Source organism: Pleurodeles waltl, chromosome 6 (assembly GCF_031143425.1).
Source record: "Pleurodeles waltl isolate 20211129_DDA chromosome 6, aPleWal1.hap1.20221129, whole genome shotgun sequence".
In the NCBI taxonomy this organism is placed as follows: Eukaryota; Metazoa; Chordata; class Amphibia; order Caudata; family Salamandridae; genus Pleurodeles; species Pleurodeles waltl.
In genome coordinates this window covers 385,508,151-385,523,126 of record NC_090445.1, presented here as the reverse complement: position 1 = coordinate 385,523,126, position 14,976 = coordinate 385,508,151, and the positions used below count along the sequence as shown (strand labels likewise).

The 14,976-nt window shown below is 44.4% G+C and overlaps 2 non-coding genes across 2 annotated transcripts; both read left to right on the top strand.

The window, feature by feature from the left end:
• Nucleotides 1–8,973: 8,973 nt before the first annotated feature.
• Nucleotides 8,974–9,068, top strand: TRNAI-UAU (transfer RNA isoleucine (anticodon UAU)). The gene is made up of 2 exons: nucleotides 8,974–9,011; nucleotides 9,033–9,068. It is a non-coding gene; the product is annotated as a tRNA-Ile (tRNA).
• Nucleotides 9,069–11,376: 2,308 nt separating this feature from the next.
• TRNAI-UAU (transfer RNA isoleucine (anticodon UAU)) lies at nucleotides 11,377–11,471 on the top strand. Its single transcript has 2 exons — nucleotides 11,377–11,414; nucleotides 11,436–11,471. It is a non-coding gene; the product is annotated as a tRNA-Ile (tRNA).
• The last annotated feature ends 3,505 nt before the right edge of the window (nucleotides 11,472–14,976 follow it).

The following is a 14,976-nucleotide window of genomic DNA, read 5'->3' as shown; positions in this document are numbered from 1 at the left end:
CTAAGGACAAAAATACACGCACCGAGCGGCGTGCGGAGAAAAGATCGACGCGAATCCGATCGCGGCTGAGAAAACGACGCGACGCCGGCTCCGCAGCTGAGAAACGACGCCGCAGGAAACGCGACCGGAGAATCGACGCCCGGAGTAGGAGAAACGACGCGCAGCATCGCTGACGAAGGCTGAGAGATCGCAACCAGCGCCGCGGGACTTTCGGACCGTCGCGTGGCTGGCTTTTTCGACGCGCCTCGCCGTGCCGAGCTGTTTTCGACGCATATACCCGTGCAGGGTTATTTCCGACGCACACCGCCCGTGCGGGGTTATTTTTGCCGCAAACCAGGTACATTTACACGCTAGCAGCGCTAGTGTGTTGTTACAACTACCTAAAGACTCTTTTTATTTTAAACCTTTAAAAAATCATAACTTGACTTGTGTATGTTGGATTTTTGTCGTTTTGGTCTTGTTTTGTCCAGATAAATATTTCCTATTTTTCTAAACTGGTGTTGTCATTTTGTAGTGTTTTCATTAAGTTACTGTGTGTGTTGGTACAAATACTTTACGCCCAGCACTCTGAGGTTAAGCCTACTGCTCTGCCAAGCTACCAAGGGGGTAAGCAGGGGTTAGCTGAGGGTGATTCTCTTTTATCCTAACTAGAGTGAGGGTCCTTGCTTGAACAGGGGGTAACCTGACTGTCAACCAAAGACCCCATTTCTAACATTGGTGACCAGCGGTCGGGATTGGACTTGTATTTGTACTTGACATACAGTAATTAAGTGTACACTACTGTTTTGATCTCAGACCACTACGTGACCACATACTACTTGTCTTGTGATTCTGCTTTTTGTTCTCTGATGTCCTCCTGGAAGTATTGATGATATTTTTGGACTTTGTTTTTTGGTTGTGAAGCCTTTGCAGAAATGGAAGTCAATTTCTGGCACCTATCTATGTATAAAAAGTGGCAGCTTAAAGCATTCTGCATGGAAAGGGGACTGGCTGTGAACAAGGAATCCAGAAGGGAGGATCTTGAGTCAGCCCTGTTTCAGGATGAATTGAAACGTTGTCAGGCAACACCACCAAATGACTCTGAGGAGGATAACTACTCTGAGGAGGAGGACTACTCCAAAGAGGAGGGCAGTGGCCCTGAGGAGGGAACAGAAAGAGATGATAGGCTCCTAGCTCGAATCCGGAGTCTGGAAGAGCTTAAGAGGGCCGAGGAGAAGAGGGCCTTAGTCCTGGCAGAAAGGAGGAGGGACTTAGAGATTAAAAAAATGATTTATGCTTACGAGCTTAAATTGAAAGAGCTGGAAGTCATGAGGGCTGAGTCCAGCTGGAATGGTGGCAGCAACAATTGTATATCCAGTGATGCTGCAGAAGTGCACATGCCCAGAGAGGTGGTGCCCTACTTGAAGGAGGGAGTTAACACACGCCAGGAGGTTCAGGGGTATGAGGTAGCTCCAGTGATGCACAGGGTCCCTGAGGTGGATTGGGGAACTGGCATGGGGAGTCATATTCCTACTGGTGGGAGGGACACTCTACTGACTCTAGGTGAGAGTGACAGGGAGAGGGGTTCCCCCCAGGTAGAAGTCCTGGTTATGGAGTGTGAAAACATCCCAGAAGAGTGTGGGTTGAGTGTCAGGGACAGTCAGGTACTGTCTCACCAGTCTCAGGAGGGTGATGTGGGGTGCTTTTTCAAAGCAGAGTCACTGGATGGTTGGGTGAAGGGTACTTTGGTTAATTCATGTGAGGGGCTGAGTGATGTAATTGCTGGAGAGCATATGTCTAGTCCTTATTTTCCAGAGCTATGCCAACACCAGGTGGAGTGTGAGTTCTCTGACCCCAGGGAGCTTACAATGGAGGCAGACTTCTGGGTGAGTACCAGAGAGTCTGAAGAGGCATTTGGGGGTGCTCCTGAGAGGAGTGGTCTAGGTAGTTCCCAACCAGGTGAGGTAGGGAAGGATTGTAGTGTCCCAGGTAGGTCCCAGTGTAGTGGGATGGGTGAGGGACCCCATGTCCAGTCTCAGAGGAGAGGGAATGGGGATGGGTTGAGGCCCAAGGTGCCCGAGATCCGGTCCCAGGTCCTGGAGGGTTCCCTGCGGGAACACCAGGAGGGGAGCCTAGCCTGTACCATAGGGCCATCTGTTGAGGGAGACCCCACAGTGTCAGGAGAACTTGGGGGGGCGGCTGTAGCCAGCGTCCCACCAGTTCTGGTGTCTGGCAGTACCACTCCTAGTGAGGGGGTGCAGAAGTCCAGACAGAGGGTTGAGAGGGGGTTGCGGACCCCAGTGGAGAACCTGGAGGGTCAGGGGTCAGCTCTGAGAGCAGAGCCCCCCATGAATGACCTTGGTGAGACCATTTCTGGGTTGGGGGGAATCCAGACTCTGTCAGATGGGCAGAGGTCAGGAGACCTGCGCCAGCCAGACTCTTGTGTGGCCCTTCGGGACAGTGTGTCCCTTGAGGGGGGTAAGTGTGCCCCCCTGGAAGTCCTGGTGTGCCAGGCAGTGGTTCAACCGCAGGGTGGTGACCCTGGGTTGGATGACCAGGTTCAGAGGGTAAACTCTGACCTGGTAGGGGGTAGGTATGCCCCCCAAGAAGTCCTGGTTTGCCAGGCAGTGATCCAGTCTGTGGGTACAGGCCCTGGATTGGGAAGCCAGGTTAAGGGTGTCCCCCCTGACCTGGAGGAAGGGGCTACTGCTAACAGTGCCCCTACCATGTTGTCTTCTGGGGGGGCCGCTCCTAGTTGGGTGGTTCAGGACCCCAGAAGAGAGGGCAGGGGGAGGGAAGCCTCACCCCTGGCCCTGGTCCAACCTGAAGGTACAGACCCCAGGTTGGAGGATCAGTTGCAGGTTAACATCCCTGCACTGATGGAAGAATTGTGCAGGACTGCTTATACAAGCACCCTGACAGTTTTTGACTCTGGGGGTGCCGCTTCTGCAGGGAGGGTACAGAGCCCCAGAGGGGAGGATCAGGGTCAGGTTGTCATCCCTGACCTGGTGGAAGAGAGAGTGGTCAAAGGGTGCCAGGCACCTGGGGCTACCACCCCCCACTCTCCACAGTCACAGTGGTTAGAGAGGCCTGAGGTCGGGCTCTCATCCCTGACAGTTGTCTGGGGCCACTGTGGCTTGCTGTCCTGGTGGACAGAGTTGCCCCTGGGGGGGGAAGGACGAAAGTCACACCCCAGGGGTGGAGTGGGCAACACCATTGTGTTGGCCCTGGTGGTACTATTTGCCCATTGCAATACATCTGTGAGCAAAGTAAAGTTAGGTGTTGCACAGATGGTGTCTGGAGATGTGGAGAAGGGTTCCCCATGGGTTAGCTTAGTGGGCCCTGAGAGTATGGACAGAGGGATCCAACTGGAGTCAGGAAGGCGTAGAACTGGAGCATGCCCCTGCTGTTGTGGGCCTGGGTCCCTGTTCTATCGCCCCAATCAGGGAAGTACATCAAGGTATTGATTGTTCTCCCCTGGCTTTAGGCTGGTAGGGGGTCGTGTTGGACTTTTGCTTTTGCAGGGTCATCCCCAGACTTTTTTGCCTCCTGCCTCCTATATTTTTCTGACATGTTGCTGTTGGCTTTTCAACTCTGAGCACTTTACCACTGCTAACCAGTGCTAAAGTGCATATGCTCTCCTGTTTAAATTGTATGTAAGTGGTTTATCCATGATTGGCATATTTGATTTACTAGTAAGTCCCTAGTAAGGTGCACTAGAGGTGCCAGGGCCTGTAAATCAAATGCTACTAGTGGGCCTGCAGCACTGGTTGTGCCACCCACATAAGTAGCTCTGTAATCATGTCTCAGACCTGCCACTGCAGTGTCTGTATGTGTATTTTTACACTGTAAATTCGACTTGGCAAGTGTACCCACTTGCCAGGCCTAAACCTTCCCTTTCCTTACATGTAAGGCACCCCTAAGGTATGCCCTAGGTAGCCCCAAGGGCAGGGTGCAGTGTATGGATAAGGTAGGACATATAGTAATGTGGTTTATATGTCCTGACAGTGAAATACTGCCAATTTCGTTTTCACTGTTGCAAGGTCTGTCTCTCTCATAGGATAATATGGGGGCTACCTTTAAATATGATTAAAGTGTAGATTCCCCTAGAGAAGAGATGGACAGGTGGAGTTTGGGATCCCTGAACTCACAATTTAAAAATGCATCTTTTAGTAAAGTTGATTTTGAGATTGTGAGTTGGGAAATGCCACTTTTAGAAAGTGAGCATTTTCTTGCTTAAACCATTCTGTGACTCTGCCTTGTTTGTGGATTCCCTGTCTGGGTCAGTTGACAGTTGGGTTGTTTTTCACCTCACACCAGACAGTGACACAAAGGGAGCTGGGGTGTGATCTGCATTCCTGATTAGCCATCTCTGCTAGGAGGGAGGGGTGGAGTGGTCACTCTCATCTGAAAGGACTGTGCCTGCCTCTGACAATGCTGTCTCCAGCCCCCTGGTGTGTGTCTGAGGCCTTGCCTGGGCAAGGCAGGATCTCACAAGAAGGTGTGAGTCCCCTTTGAAGAAAGGTGACTTCAAAGACTAAAATGAGTATAAGAAGGGCACCCAAACTTACAAACTTTAGAAACACTTCTGGAATCAAGAGGAACCTCTGCCTGGAGAAGAGCTGATCGCTGAGGAACAAGTGCTGCCCTGCCTGTGACTGTGCTTTGTGGAGCTTTCCTGCAGTGCTGCTTCTGCCTGAGTAAGAGGGCAAAGACTGGACTTTGTGTGCCTTCCATCTTGAAGAAGAAATCTCCAAGGGCTTGATGTAGAGCTTGCCTCCTGTTGTTGAAGTCTCAGGGATAGCAAAGACTTCTTCCTGCCAGCACCTGGAGTCTCTGGAGAGACCCCTACTCTGCTCTGTGGTGCCCTTCCAGTTCCTGGGACCCTGAAAGGAGAGGCTGGCAGCCTAAGGACAAAAATACACGCACCGAGCGCCGTGCGGAGAAAAGATCGACGCGAATCCGATCGCGGCTGAGAAAACGACGCGACGCCGGCTCCGCAGCTGAGAAACGCCGCCGCAGGAAACGCGACCGGAGAATCGACGCCCGGAGTAGGAGAAACGACGCGCAGCATCGCTGACGAAGGCTGAGAGATCGCAACCAGCGCCGCGGGACTTTCGGACCGTCGCGTGGCTGGCTTTTTCGACGCGCCTCGCCGTGCCGAGCTGTTTTCGACGCATATACCCGTGCAGGGTTATTTCCGACGCACACCGCCCGTGCGGGGTTATTTTTGCCGCAAACCAGGTACATTTACACGCTAGCAGCGCTAGTGTGTTGTTACAACTACCTAAAGACTCTTTTTATTTTAAACCTTTAAAAAATCATAACTTGACTTGTGTATGTTGGATTTTTGTCGTTTTGGTCTTGTTTTGTCCAGATAAATATTTCCTATTTTTCTAAACTGGTGTTGTCATTTTGTAGTGTTTTCATTAAGTTACTGTGTGTGTTGGTACAAATACTTTACGCCCAGCACTCTGAGGTTAAGCCTACTGCTCTGCCAAGCTACCAAGGGGGTAAGCAGGGGTTAGCTGAGGGTGATTCTCTTTTATCCTAACTAGAGTGAGGGTCCTTGCTTGAACAGGGGGTAACCTGACTGTCAACCAAAGACCCCATTTCTAACAATTCTTAAGGCACTTTTCTTGGAAGGTGGCAAAACTCTATATTCTTAGGAGAATATTAAAGTACTCACATTACTCAGGATATGGATATCAGTAGTTAGTATCTCTGCAATCTGAGACATTTACAGGAAACTGCTCATCAGAAGGGATATGTCAGTGCAGGGCAGACATAAATAAATGGCTCTTCAAACAGCTGACACTTTAGTAGTAAGAGCTGCTTTCTATTCCTTCCAGATATCCAAACTAAGTAGAAGGCCATGCTTGAAGGAAAGACATTCTTCTGGGCTCTCCATGAAAGACTAACTTTCTAATAAACACAACACCCTCTATTTTATTTAATGTATTTGCTACAATGGATTAGCCAGATGGGATCATCTAACGATTTCTGGATGTGTCTCGAAAGAGAGCGTATGTCTCGAAAGAGAGCGTAATTATACTGGGAGCAGTGCTGACCTTCAAAAACCAACATGATCGGACTTTGACGATGGTGGGATTTGAATCCACACATGCAGAGCACACTGTATGGGCAGTCCGCCACCTTAACCACTCACCCACTTCATCCACCCTGTAACAGGATTTAAAGCATTTGTACACACGAGGTACTCTGTTGACACTAGTCTGTAGCTAAAATGAAAACAGTTGAAGTAAGATATCCAACTACCCACCTTCCCCCAACTTGGGTCCAACATATCATTTTCTGGCTAAATTCCTACTTTGTGCTTATGAGACATAACAATTAGATTCCCCTAGACTTTGTCGGAACTGACGAGATATAATTGAATGTGGTTTTCAAAAGACTGAATTTTATGTTACAGGACAATTATAGAATCTTTTCCGGTTCCACTGTAATTGTAGTAATCAGGGTAACATGTTTGCATGTGAGCTGATCTTGCATACGGTATGTTGATGACGATCCTGTCGTCTATTAAGTCACCTCTAGGTCACGCAGTTGGACTCATGGTGTATGTGTGAGCTCCAGTGGCGCAATCGATTAGCGCGTGGTACTTATACAGCAATACTTGCACTGAGCCTTGCCGAGGTTGTGAGTTCGAGCCTCACCTCGAGCAACTGCATTATCTTTTATAAATCATTACACTGAAAGGAAAAATTAAACTCAGATTAAAGATGGCGCTTGCTAAAGATTATTCACTTCTATTCAGAATCTTCCTGTCTGACTCCTCCGGGTCCCTAGGATCACATCGCCTTCGGGACGATTCGTTTCACTGCATTATGATGTGCTGACTTGTGAACTATGCATTCACATCAGTGTATTCAAAAAGAAATTTGCTAAATAACAAGAATAATAAAAACAGTATAGTCGCATGAATAGCCATAAATTGAAGAGCTGCAAAAAATGTTGATCAACCAAATTGAATAAAATATTACTCATATAAATGGCAAAAGGATAGCATCATCACACAAAGGCCTTAGCCAAATATGCTATTCCTCTAAAGTAGATTGTACCTCTTGTGTGCTGTGATTGTTCCTCCAATACAAAATTCATTTTTAATTTGTCTGCAATTTTGAAAAATAATGCCTGCTAGAAGTCAACTTTTTAAAATGATTTCATTCATGACACGTATTTCTCTAACCTGTGATTGTGGTCCATGCTCAATTTCTCTTTTCCTCATCCCCATCCTGATTCTACTTCTTGAGACACCAGGTTCACTTCTTTATCCACCCCAACCAATCAAGGTCACCAAATCTATCAAACAAGTCTGCCTGCATTCACTTTCACTTTAAGTACAAGATAAGTTGTATCATTTGAACAGAGAGCATGAGAAAAGGAAGTTTATGGTGAGTGGTGGCTGGGGTTTTGAGGATTCACCTCATTTTCCTGAGAGCCGAGGTATCTGGGAGCTATAGTGTTTTGAGAGGAAAGAAATTAAAATCTCCAAGGTGCCACTGCTCGAGCCCTATAACGCTCGTTATGTGGAAGCAGATTGAGCAGAAAGAGAGGTCAGATACTCGCTCAACCTTTCCAAGGGACGGTAAACATTGAGTTATTATCTGGTTTTGCCTAGCAGGGTGAGAACAGCGTTTGTCAGGCGTTTGTCAGGCAATCGGAAGGGGAGACGAATGAGTCGTAGTTCTCTGGTATTATTCAAGTCTTCTTGCTAAGATAAAAGTAGAAAAGGGAACGTTGACAATAAGCAAGCTTAAAACGAGGTGTGATTCCTAGGTGAAATAACTTGAAAAGAGTTAAGATTTAAAAGATAAACAGAAGATCCTGATGAGGATTGAACTCGTGTCCCCAGGTTCCCAAAAATCCGTGCTTTGCCACTGAGCTACAAAGCCGGAGGTTTTCCATATCTCAGAGTGCCATATGTAGTCTTAAGGCAGAATGTGGCCAGCTGTGAGTTTCAGAGTATGAGTGGAAACCTATGTACTTATGAATGTCAACATATAGGCACACATTAAACTACATTCTTAAGGCACTTTTCGTGGAAGGTGGCAAAACTCTATATTCTTAGGAGAATATTAAAGTACTCACATTACTCAGGATATGGATATCAGTAGTTAGTATCTCTGCAATCTGAGACATTTACAGGAAACTGCTCATCAGAAGGGATATGTCAGTGCAGGGCAGACATAAATAAATGGCTCTTCAAACAGCTGACACTTTAGTAGTAAGAGCTGCTTTCTATTCCTTCCAGATATCCAAACTAAGTTGAAGGCCATGCTTGAAGGAAAGACATTCTTCTGGGCTCTCCATGAAAGACTAACTTTCTAATAAACACAACACCCTCTATTTTATTTAATGTATTTGCTACAATGGATTAGCCAGATGGGATCATCTAACGATTTTTGGATGTGTCTCGAAAGAGAGCGTGATTATACTGGGAGCAGTGCTGACCTTCAAAAACCAACATGATCGGACTTTGACGATGGTGGGATTTGTATCCACACATGCAGAGCACACTGTATGGGCAGTCCGCCACCTTAACCACTCACCCACTTCATCCACCCTGTAACAGGATTTAAAGCATTTGTACACATGAGGTACTCTGTTGACACTAGTCTGTAGCTAAAATGAAAACAGTTGAAGTAAGATATCCAACTACCCACCTTCCCCCAACTTGGGTCCAACATATCATTTTCTGGCTAAATTCCTCCTTTGTGCTTATGAGACATAACAATTAGATTCCCCTAGACTTTGTCGGAACTGACGAGATATAATTGAATGTGGTTTTCAAAAGACTGAATTTTATGTTACAGGACAATTATAGAATCTTTTCCGGTTCCACTGTAATTGTAGTAATCAGGGTAACATGTTTGCATGTGAGCTGATCTTGCATACGGTATGTTGATGACGATCCTGTCGTCTACTAAGTCACCTCTAGGTGGCGCAGTTGGACTCATGGTGTATGTGTGAGCTCCAGTGGCGCAATCGGTTAGCGCGCGGTACTTATACAGCAGTACTTGCACTGAGCCATGCCGAGGTTGTGAGTTTGAGCCTCACCTGGAGCAACTGCATTATCTTTTTTAAATCATTTCAATGAAAGGAAAAATTAAACTCAGATTAAAGATGGCGCTTGCTAAAGATTATTTACTTCTATTCAGAATCTTCCTGTCTAACTCCTCCGGGTCCCTAGGATCACATCGCCTTCGGGACGATTCGTTTCACTGCATTATGATGTGCTGACTTGTGAACTATGCATTCACATCAGTGTATTCAAAAAGAAATTTGCTAAATAACAAGAATAATAAAAACAGTATAGTCGCATGAATAGCCATAAATTGAAGAGCTGCAAAAAATGTTGATCAACCAAATTGAATAAAATATAACTCATATAAATGGCAAAAGGATAGCATCATCACACAAAGGCCTTAGCCAAATATGCTATTCCTCTAAAGTAGATTGTACCTCTTGTGTGCTGTGATTGTTCCTCCAATACAAAATTCATTTTTAATTTGTCTGCAATTTTGAAAAATAATGCCTGCTAGAAGTCAACTTTTTAAAATGATTTCATTCATGACACGTATTTCTCTAACCTGTGATTGTGGTCCATGCTCAATTTCTCTTTTCCTCATCCCCATCCTGATTCTACTTCTTGAGACACCAGGTTCACTTCTTTATCCACCCCAACCAATCAAGGTCACCAAATCTATCAAACAAGTCTGCCTGCATTCACTTTCACTTTAAGTACAAGATAAGTTGTATCATTTGAACAGAGAGCATGAGAAAAGGAAGTTTATGGTGAGTGGTGGCTGGGGTTTTGAGGATTCACCTCATTTTCCTGAGAGCCGAGGTATCTGGGAGCTATAGTGTTTTGAGAGGAAAGAAATTAAAATCTCCAAGGTGCCACTGCTCGAGCCCTATAACGCTCGTTATGTGGAAGCAGATTGAGCAGAAAGAGAGGTCAGATACTCGCTCAACCTTTCCAAGGGACGGTAAACATTGAGTTATTATCTGGTTTTGCCTAGCAGGGTGAGAACAGCGTTTGTCAGGCGTTTGTCAGGCAATCGGAAGGGGAGACGAATGAGTCGTAGTTCTCTGGTATTATTCAAGTCTTCTTGCTAAGATAAAAGTAGAAAAGGGAACGTTGACAATAAGCAAGCTTAAAACGAGGTGTGATTCCTAGGTGAAATAACTTGAAAAGAGTTAAGATTTAAAAGATAAACAGAAGACCCTGATGAGGATTGAACTCGTGTCCCCTGGTTCCAAAAAATTAGTGCTTTGCCACTGAGCTACAAAGCCAGACGGTTTCCGATCTCAGAGTGCCATATGTAGTCTTAAGGCAGAATGTGGCCAGCTGTGACTTTCAGAGTATGAGTGGAAGCCTATGTACTTATGAATGTCAACATATAGGCACAAATTAAACTACATTCTTAAGGCACTTTTCTTGGAAGGTGGCAAAACTCTATATTCTTAGGAGAATATTAAAGTACTCACATTACTCAGGATATGGATATCAGTAGTTAGTATCTCTGCAATCTGAGACATTTACAGGAAACTGCTCATCAGAAGGGATATGTCAGTGCAGGGCAGACATAAATAAATGGCTCTTCAAACAGCTGACACTTTAGTAGTAAGAGCTGCTTTCTATTCCTTCCAGATATCCAAACTAAGTAGAAGGCCATGCTTGAAGGAAAGACATTCTTCTGGGCTCTCCATGAAAGACTAACTTTCTAATAAACACAAAACCCTCTATTTTATTTAATGTATTTGCTACAATGGATTAGCCAGATGGGATCATCTAACGATTTCTGGATGTGTCTCGAAAGAGAGCGTAATTATACTGGGAGCAGTGCTGACCTTCAAAAACCAACATGATCGGACTTTGACGATGGTGGGATTTGTATCCACACATGCAGAGCACACTGTATGGGCAGTCCGCCACCTTAACCACTCACCCACTTCATCCACCCTGTAACATGATTTAAAGCATTTGTACACACGAGGTACTCTGTTGACACTAGTCTGTAGCTAAAATGAAAACAGTTGAAGTAAGATATCCAACTACCCACCTTCCCCCAACTTGGGTCCAACATATCATTTTCTGGCTAAATTCCTCCTTTGTGCTTATGAGACATAACAATTAGATTCCCCTAGACTTTGTCGGAACTGACGAGATATAATTGAATGTGGTTTTCAAAAGACTGAATTTTATGTTACAGGACAATTATAGAATCTTTTCCGGTTCCACTGTAATTGTAGTAATCAGGGTAACATGTTTGCATGTGAGCTGATCTTGCATACGGTATGTTGATGACGATCCTGTCGTCTACTAAGTCACCTCTAGGTGGCGCAGTTGGACTCATGGTGTATGTGTGAGCTCCAGTGGCGCAATCGGTTAGCGCGCGGTACTTATACAGCAGTACTTGCACTGAGCCATGCCGAGGTTGTGAGTTCGAGCCTCACCTCGAGCAACTGCATTATCTTTTTTAAATCATTACACTGAAAGGAAAAATTAAACTCAGATTAAAGATGGCGCTTGCTAAAGATTATTCACTTCTATTCAGAATCTTCCTGTCTGACTCCTCCGGGTCCCTAGGATCACATCGCCTTCGGGACGATTCGTTTCACTGCATTATGATGTGCTGACTTGTGAACTATGCATTCACATCAGTGTATTCAAAAAGAAATTTGCTAAATAACAAGAATAATAAAAACAGTATAGTCGCATGAATAGCCATAAATTGAAGAGCTGCAAAAAATGTTGATCAACCAAATTGAATAAAATATTACTCATATAAATGGCAAAAGGATAGCATCATCACACAAAGGCCTTAGCCAAATATGCTATTCCTCTAAAGTAGATTGTACCTCTTGTGTGCTGTGATTGTTCCTCCAATACAAAATTCATTTTTAATTTGTCTGCAATTTTGAAAAATAATGCCTGCTAGAAGTCAACTTTTTAAAATGATTTCATTCATGACACGTATTTCTCTAACCTGTGATTGTGGTCCATGCTCAATTTCTCTTTTCCTCATCCCCATCCTGATTCTACTTCTTGAGACACCAGGTTCACTTCTTTATCCACCCCAACCAATCAAGGTCACCAAATCTATCAAACAAGTCTGCCTGCATTCACTTTCACTTTAAGTACAAGATAAGTTGTATCATTTGAACAGAGAGGATGAGAAAAGGAAGTTTATGGTGAGTGGTGGCTGGGGTTTTGAGGATTCACCTCATTTTCCTGAGAGCCGAGGTATCTGGGAGCTATAGTGTTTTGAGAGGAAAGAAATTAAAATCTCCAAGGTGCCACTGCTCGAGCCCTATAACGCTCGTTATGTGGAAGCAGATTGAGCAGAAAGAGAGGTCAGATACTCGCTCAACCTTTCCAAGGGACGGTAAACATTGAGTTATTATCTGGTTTTGCCTAGCAGGGTGAGAACAGCGTTTGTCAGGCGTTTGTCAGGCAATGGAAGGGGAGACGAATGAGTCGTAGTTCTCTGGTATTATTCAAGTCTTCTTGCTAAGATAAAAGCAGAAAAGGGAACGTTGACAATAAGCAAGCTTAAAACGAGGTGTGATTCCTAGGTGAAATAACTTGAAAAGAGTTAAGATTTAAAAGATAAACAGAAGATCCTGATGAGGATTGAACTCGTGTCCCCTGGTTCCAAAAAATCCGTGCTTTGCCACCGAGCTACAAAGCCGGAGGTTTTCCATATCTCAGAGTGCCATATGTAGTCTTAAGGCAGAATGCGGCCAGCTGTGACTTTCAGAGTATGAGTGTAAACCTATGTACTTATGAATGTCAACATATAGGCACACATTAAACTACATTCTTAAGGCACTTTTCGTGGAAGGTGGCAAAACTCTATATTCTTAGGAGAATATTAAAGTACTCACATTACTCAGGATATGGATATCAGTAGTTAGTATCTCTGCAATCTGAGACATTTACAGGAAACTACTCATCAGAAGGGATATGTCAGTGCAGGGCAGACATAAATAAATGGCTCTTCAAACAGCTGACACTTTAGTAGTAAGAGCTGCTTTCTATTCCTTCCAGATATCCAAACTAAGTAGAAGGCCATGCTTGAAGGAAAGACATTCTTCTGGGCTCTCCATGAAAGACTAACTTTCTAATAAACACAACACCCTCTATTTTATTTAATGTATTTGCTACAATGGATTAGCCAGATGGGATCATCTAACGATTTCTGGATGTGTCTCGAAAGAGAGCGTAATTATACTGGGAGCAGTGCTGACCTTCAAAAACCAACATGATCGGACTTTGACGATGGTGGGATTTGTATCCACACATGCAGAGCACACTGTATGGGCAGTCCGCCACCTTAACCACTCACCCACTTCATCCACCCTGGAACAGGATTTAAAGCATTTGTACACACGAGGTACTCTGTTGACACTAGTCTGTAGCTAAAATGAAAACAGTTGAAGTAAGATATCCAACTACCCACCTTCCCCCAACTTGGGTCCAACATATCATTTTCTGGCTAAATTCCTACTTTGTGCTTATGAGACATAACAATTAGATTCCCCTAGACTTTGTCGGAACTGACGAGATATTATTGAATGTGGTTTTCAAAAGACTGAATTTTATGTTACAGGACAATTATAGAATCTTTTCCGGTTCCACTGTAATTGTAGTAATCAGGGTAACATGTTTGCATGTGAGCTGATCTTGCATACGGTATGTTGATGACGATCCTGTCGTCTATTAAGTCACCTCTAGGTCACGCAGTTGGACTCATGGTGTATGTGTGAGCTCCAGTGGCGCAATCGATTAGCGCGTGGTACTTATACAGCAATACTTGCACTGAGCCTTGCCGAGGTTGTGAGTTCGAGCCTCACCTCGAGCAACTGCATTATCTTTTATAAATCATTACACTGAAAGGAAAAATTAAACTCAGATTAAAGATGGCGCTTGCTAAAGATTATTCACTTCTATTCAGAATCTTCCTGTCTGACTCCTCCGGGTCCCTAGGATCACATCGCCTTCGGGACGATTCGTTTCACTGCATTATGATGTGCTGACTTGTGAACTATGCATTCACATCAGTGTATTCAAAAAGAAATTTGCTAAATAACAAGAATAATAAAAACAGTATAGTCGCATGAATAGCCATAAATTGAAGAGCTGCAAAAAATGTTGATCAACCAAATTGAATAAAATATTACTCATATAAATGGCAAAAGGATAGCATCATCACACAAAGGCCTTAGCCAAATATGCTATTCCTCTAAAGTAGATTGTACCTCTTGTGTGCTGTGATTGTTCCTCCAATACAAAATTCATTTTTAATTTGTCTGCAATTTTGAAAAATAATGCCTGCTAGAAGTCAACTTTTTAAAATGATTTCATTCATGACACGTATTTCTCTAACCTGTGATTGTGGTCCATGCTCAATTTCTCTTTTCCTCATCCCCATCCTGATTCTACTTCTTGAGACACCAGGTTCACTTCTTTATCCACCCCAACCAATCAAGGTCACCAAATCTATCAAACAAGTCTGCCTGCATTCACTTTCACTTTAAGTACAAGATAAGTTGTATCATTTGAACAGAGAGCATGAGAAAAGGAAGTTTATGGTGAGTGGTGGCTGGGGTTTTGAGGATTCACCTCATTTTCCTGAGAGCCGAGGTATCTGGGAGCTATAGTGTTTTGAGAGGAAAGAAATTAAAATCTCCAAGGTGCCACTGCTCGAGCCCTATAACGCTCGTTATGTGGAAGCAGATTGAGCAGAAAGAGAGGTCAGATACTCGCTCAACCTTTCCAAGGGACGGTAAACATTGAGTTATTATCTGGTTTTGCCTTGCAGGGTGAGAACAGCGTTTGTCAGGCAATCGGAAGGGGAGACGAATGAGTCGTAGTTCTCTGGTATTATTCAAGTCTTCTTGTTAAGATAAAAGCAGAAAAGGGAACGTTGACAATAAGCAAGCTTAAAACGAGGTGTGATTCCT